This window comes from Schistocerca nitens, chromosome 3 (genome assembly GCF_023898315.1).
Source record: "Schistocerca nitens isolate TAMUIC-IGC-003100 chromosome 3, iqSchNite1.1, whole genome shotgun sequence".
NCBI lineage: Eukaryota > Metazoa > Arthropoda > Insecta > Orthoptera > Acrididae > Schistocerca > Schistocerca nitens.
The window spans coordinates 930,053,074-930,059,308 of record NC_064616.1 but is presented as its reverse complement, the minus strand read 5'-3'; the positions used below and the strand labels follow the sequence as shown (position 1 = coordinate 930,059,308).

The 6,235-nt window shown below is 42.5% G+C and overlaps 1 pseudogene; it reads left to right on the top strand.

The window, feature by feature from the left end:
• The first annotated feature begins 338 nt into the window (after positions 1-338).
• On the top strand, positions 339-456 carry LOC126250568 (5S ribosomal RNA; annotated as a pseudogene).
• The last annotated feature ends 5,779 nt before the right edge of the window (positions 457-6,235 follow it).

The window sequence follows — 6,235 nt, the reverse complement described above, 5'->3', positions numbered from 1 at the left end:
AGTTCTATTCCATGAATTTTAATTCCTGCTCCAAATTTTTGTTTGGTTTCTTTTATTGCTTGTGCAATGTACAGGCTGAACAGCATCGGGAATAGGCTACAATCCTGACCCACTCCCTTCTCAATCACTGCTTCCCTTTCATACCCCTCGACTCTTACTACTGCCGTCCGGTTTCTGTACAAGTTATAAACAGCCTTTCGCTCCCTGAATTTTACCCCATATTCCAGTCAGTATCGTCAAATACCTAGCAGCTTTTAATACGTCACAGTCTTCTTAAATCATATAGTGTTTATAGTCAGTGCTAAAGCAACATTAAACTGCTATTTTTGTTACTATAAGCCAACGGCCTTGCTGCACAGGCAACACCGGTTCCCATCAGATCACCGAAGTTAAGCGCTGTCCGGCTCGGCTAGCACTTGGATGGGTGACCATCTGGTCTGCCGAGCGCTGTTGGCAAGCGGGGTGCACTCAACCCTTGTGAGGCAAACTGAGGAGCTACTTGACTGAGAAGTAGCGGCTCCGGTCACGAAAACTGGCAACGGCCGGGAGAGCGGTGTGCTGACCACATGCCCCTCCGTATCCGCATCTAGTGACGCCCTTGGGCTGAGAGGATGACACGGCTGCCGGTCGGTGCCGTTGGGCGTTCCAAGGCCTGTTCGGAAGGCGGGTTATTACTATTAGAGAAACTACTTCTGTAGTTACTGAATTTTTCTATTTAGCTCAGTAATTATTATTTAAACAACTGTCGTTACAGTCAACAGCCAGGGAGTGATCTGATGTAGCTCTCCACTCTAGTTTATGCAGAGCAAGTCTCTTCATAGCTGTATAACTACTGCCACCTCTCTCCATTTGAAGAATTTTTACCCCCACACTTCTCTCCATAACCAAACTGCCGAATCCTTAATGCCTCATGGTGTGTGCCGTGAATCCATCCCTTCTTTCAGTCAAGTTATGCCATAAATTTCCTCTCTGCCCGTTTGATTGGATACCTCTTCGTTAGTTGTCCGGTGTACACACCTAATCCTTACCGTTCTTCTGTAGCACAACTTTTTCAAAAGTTTCTATTCTCTTTCATATAACGCAAGACTGCAGACAATAACTTCCTAACGCTTGAGTTTGTATTAGACGTTAACATATGTTTGCACAGTTGTTTTAGCAGCTACCTGCACTATTTAATCTCTTAAAACTACCCATTTACCCACTATCGTATTTCTGTAGACTATTTCTGTCAGTCGTTGACTAATGTTTCCTATGAAATTCTCAAAAATCTCGAGTTGTTTCAACTTATTTATTCCCCTTATGACAATTCTTGTTGTTATAATCACTACTGTCTATCCCTGTCGTAAAGATATAAAACAGATATCGGTTTAAACTAATCGACTTTTGGATATCGCGAAAAAGATTGTGGCTGCTACAGGATTCCACAGAAACAATCAGTTGTTCTCTTCTGAATTTACGTATATCCCACGTTTACCGCTGAAGAGAACACGCCGAGGGCTACCTCATACCAATAGTAGAGATTTTCACTGCTATTCCATTTGCGTGCGGAGCGTAGAAAAATTAGTGAATATACGGCATGGTGCTATAATCTCTCATATGCATTCTCATTACCCCTGAACAAAACATATGAAGGACGCCGTAAAAACGACACAGATTCTTGTATGAAAACCGGTCTCTAAATTTGCCCAACAGGATTTCGAGATAATAACACTACCTTTCTTCCAAAAATTCCCGTTTATACTCGTATTTATTTTCCTCAACAGATGTACCTCTCACACCCAGAAATCTGCCAACAAACCTATAGTCTTTCATTCTCCTTCTGCTAATGTCACATGTTGCCCCACAAGATTTCGTAGCATTACTGAATTCCAATATGTTTGAACGGTGTAATACGGTCAAGAAGTTCATCACATAATCAGCTACTGACGAGCTCTTTCTCCTTGTAATGGATTTTGTCTTGTAGTTATACACGTATAAAGAAAACTACCCTCCATTAAATCAAGTGAAAATGTGCATAATAAATTTTTGGTTTACTTTCAGCGTCGGATTCGGTTAAAATTCCAAGCTTTCGATGATGGAAGCAGCCATAATAAACCCGAAATATTATTCAAATTTAACGTGGAAAGTAAACCGAGAACTTCTGTTTAAGGACTCCGTTACGAGAAACTCCGTAGCCAAGTGAAAAGGTTGTGTAAATCTTTCCACATTTTCTTTTGCTCGTCCAACGACAACATTTCTCTGTAAACAACGGCTTCGTCAGAGAGCGGTCTGAGAGTACTGCTGGCATATTAAATTGGTAAGGAAACCAGGCAAAAAATTAGTCACCTCTAATTTTAATAATGCCCTCAATTTGCGAGGGAGAGAGTCCATAAGCTTCATCAGGTATGACATATCCAGCTAACGTAGACCAGGAACTGAATGAGTGGGCCAAAGTCACGATACGAAAAACTCTCGCCAATCATCAAAGAACCACCTCTGGCTTGAACTTTACCCTCCACATACTGCACGTTAAACGCTTCGATGGGGCGTTTTGAGAACTCGACGGCTTGCTTCATCTGAAAAGAGACAAACTCGCGTCTCGTCCGATCACAGTACGCGCTTTAAATCAGATACGCCCACTTTCCGTGTTGTCTCGCCTATTAAAGATGAGCACTTTCAGGTACTGCTGTGAGAAATGGCTTTTTGAAATGTACCTGATTCTAAATATTCGTAGCATACAGTTTCCTTCGCAGTGTTCGCTCGGAAACTGGTTGAGACTAATCCACAATGCCAGCAAGTAGCAATTCACCTCTGAATGGAAGTGACTGTCACTGACCAGGCGTCATACTCGTCTGTAGTCTACATCTACATACATACTTCGCAAGGCATGGCGGAGGTTACCACGTACCACTACCAGTCATTTCCTTTCCTGTTCCACTCGCAAACAGGGTAAGGGAAAACCGACTAACTCAAATCCTCCGCACTAGAGGCTCATTTTCTCTCATTTTATCTTCGTGGTCCTTACGCGAAATTACGTTGGCGGCAGTAGAATCGTTCTGCAGCAGGCCTCAAATGTTGGATCCTTAAATTTCAGCAGCAGTGCTTCGCAAAAAGAGCGTCGTCTTTCCTCCATGGATTCCTATTTGACTTCACGAAGCATCTCCGTAATACTTGGATGCCGGTCGCACTTCCAGGTAACCAATCTGGCAGCACGCCTCTGAATTGATTCGAAGTCTTCCTTTAAGCCGATCTGGTGGCGATCCGAAACACTCAAGCAGAATTCAAGAATGGGTCGTACTAGCGTTCTATACGCGGTGTCCTGAACCACACTTTTCTAAAATTCTCCCAATAAATCGACCGTTCGTCTTGCCTACTACAGTCCCTGTATGTTCGTTTCATTTCATATATCTTTGCAACGTTACGTCTAGATACAGTGTGTAAGCAACGTAATTATGTCAGGCAGTACGCTACTAATGTATTCGAACATTACGGGATTGCTTCTCCTATTCCTTTGCATTACCTTACATTCTTCCACATTTAGAACTAGCTGCCATACATCACACCAACTGGAAATTCTATGTAAGTATATTTGTATCCTCTTACAGTCACTCAACGACAACAACTTCCCGTATACTACAGCATTAGCAGCAAACAGCCGCAGATGCGGCCTATCCTGTCCGTCAGATCGTTTACGTAGGCCAATACTGAGAATAAGACACCGGAGTTTAACAAGGCGTTATCCATACTGTGACCGTTAAGTACGACTCTGTTTCAGCTTTTTTGGGTTCGGGGGCACGGTTTTATTAATTATTTCTTTTAGGTTTTTAGAGCTCTAGGGAAGTGGAACTTTGTGAACATAACTTGACTCCACGCAAATGAGAGGCAGCATATGTTTTCTGTCAACTGGCGCTGGTATCTGTTGGGGCTCCAATGTCTTGTGATGCTCTGTAGATTTCCATTACTGTTTGCCTCTTTGATAAACATTGTCGTCCGTTGCTTTCTAAAGATCTTGAGGTCGAGGCTACCTTGTACGGATGTTTCAAAAGTACGTTCTCCCCATATCAACCAATAGGGTAAAGAGAATACCTTGTTTTCTGTATTCAGGGCATTGGGTAGAATTGTCGCTGTATGGTTCATTTTACTGAGGACTTAGATGTTCATGAATTTCCACGAAATTCCGGATTTTTCAAGTGGCTCTGCCTTATGCATGACGAGTTTGTTTAATATGACCATTTCCTCAGCTATTTGTTTTTGGTTGTGGTTATTGTACGTCCCAATTCTTTTCTCTTTTTTTTCTCCTTGAATAATCGACAGAATGTCCCTAATTATAGTAATTAAGACTGTTAATAATTTTTGCTCCTGTTACTATGACATATTTTCTGGTTGTTTATCTCCATGTCCCTAGTACTCTATTACTGGTAATAAAATCATTTGTATGTTCTTTGTAGGCTTCGCAGACAGTTAAATTTCCGAAAAATTCATTTTGTGTATACTAATTTTAGCCGGAACTCGACATTTATGGCACACAGCGTATTCGACAATGTGCTACCTTACCTTAACAAGCGTTTTGTTTCCGCTGGATTCGTACCTGTCCTTCCCTATGGCCTAAACGCTCAGTAACAGGTGTGGAAGGATGAAACCGGAATTTGGGTGCAATAATTCCACGTCTCTTGTTGAAACTGATAAACAATATTTTATTCAAAATAATCTCCGAGGCTATTTATACATTTCTCCCACCTCTCCGGCAGGTTATCAATGCCACGCCAAAAAATCTGTTCTTCTTTTGAAGCGAACCAGTCAGCGATCCATTTTCAAAAATGGTTCAAATGGCTCTAAGCACTATGGGACTTAACATCTGAGGTCCTCAGTCCCCTATACTTAGAACTACTTAAACCTAATTAACCTAAGGACATCACACACATCCATGCCCGAGGCAGGATTCGAGCCTGCGACCGTAGCAGCAGCGCGGTTCCGGACTGAAGCGCCTACAACCACTCGGCCACAACGTCCGGAGAGCCATTTTCGTACATTTTCATAAGAATTGAAGCGTTGTTCAGCGAGAGCGGGTCCCAGTGATGCAAATACATGTTAATTGGACGGAGCCTGGAGAACAAGCCGCATGCCCTAGTATTTCCCAACTGAACTCCTCGATCGTTTGCATGGCCCGTTTTGCTGTGTGTGACTTCGTGTTGCCTTTTTCCATATTCCGCTCGATTTTCACTAAACGCTCAATTTAAATTGAGCATCTGCTGTTAATAGAGATCAGTGTTAACGGTTTCACCAGGTTTTAGCAGCTCATAACAGATGCCACCCATCTGATCCCACCAAACACAGAGCATTATCTTCTTTCCAAAGCGATTTGGTCTTGCCCTGGATGTCGATGATTTGCCTGGATTCACCCATGATTTACTATGCTTAGGATCCATTTTTCATCACCTGTCACTATTCGATGGAGAAACTACTTTCTTTTGTATTTGGCGAGCAGCATTTCACAAGTGGTCATTTGAGTTGCTTGCTGTATTTCATACAGTTCATGCGGAACCAATTTTCTCACTTTCTGCGCGTTTCCCATGCCTTTCAACCGAAGAGAAACGGCTTTCTGTGTCAAATTCAATTGTCTCACGAGTTCCTGTTAAGTTTGAGTGTCATCTTCATCCAGTGAGGCCTGCAATTCGTTGTCTTCGAACGTTTTCTGTGGTTTCGCGAGCTCGTCGTTTCTCGCGTCAAAATCACCACTTTTGAATTTTTTGAACCACTCGAAACACTGTGTTTTCCCAAGAGCATGTTTGCCGAAAGCTTCGACAATCATTTGATGCGATTATGCAGCAGTTTTCTTCAGATGATAGCAGAAACCAATGCTGTCCGCAATTCGTAGTTAGTAGGCACAAAACTCTACATGTTTACGGTTTTGAAACAGATACCGATGTACGTAATTTGGGTTACTCTGTGTCAGCCGTTACAGAAAGCAGAAGGCGCTGCAGACACGGTCTCACGAGCCCTACACTGACGGCTGCACTATCTATAGGGAAATTCCGGTTTCATACTTCTACACCTGCTATTACTCGATGTTAACCTCTAGAGGATGGGGGCATACGGTAAAGATACTGTAGAACGCATATGTTAAGTATGGAGTAGGGACAAAAACGTGCATCAGTTTATATGCTACGGCACATACAGCCATGGATCAAGGGAAGAAAATACAAACTACACCAAAAATTGTTGAATGTCTTATAACTATGAGTGTAAGTACACTGAC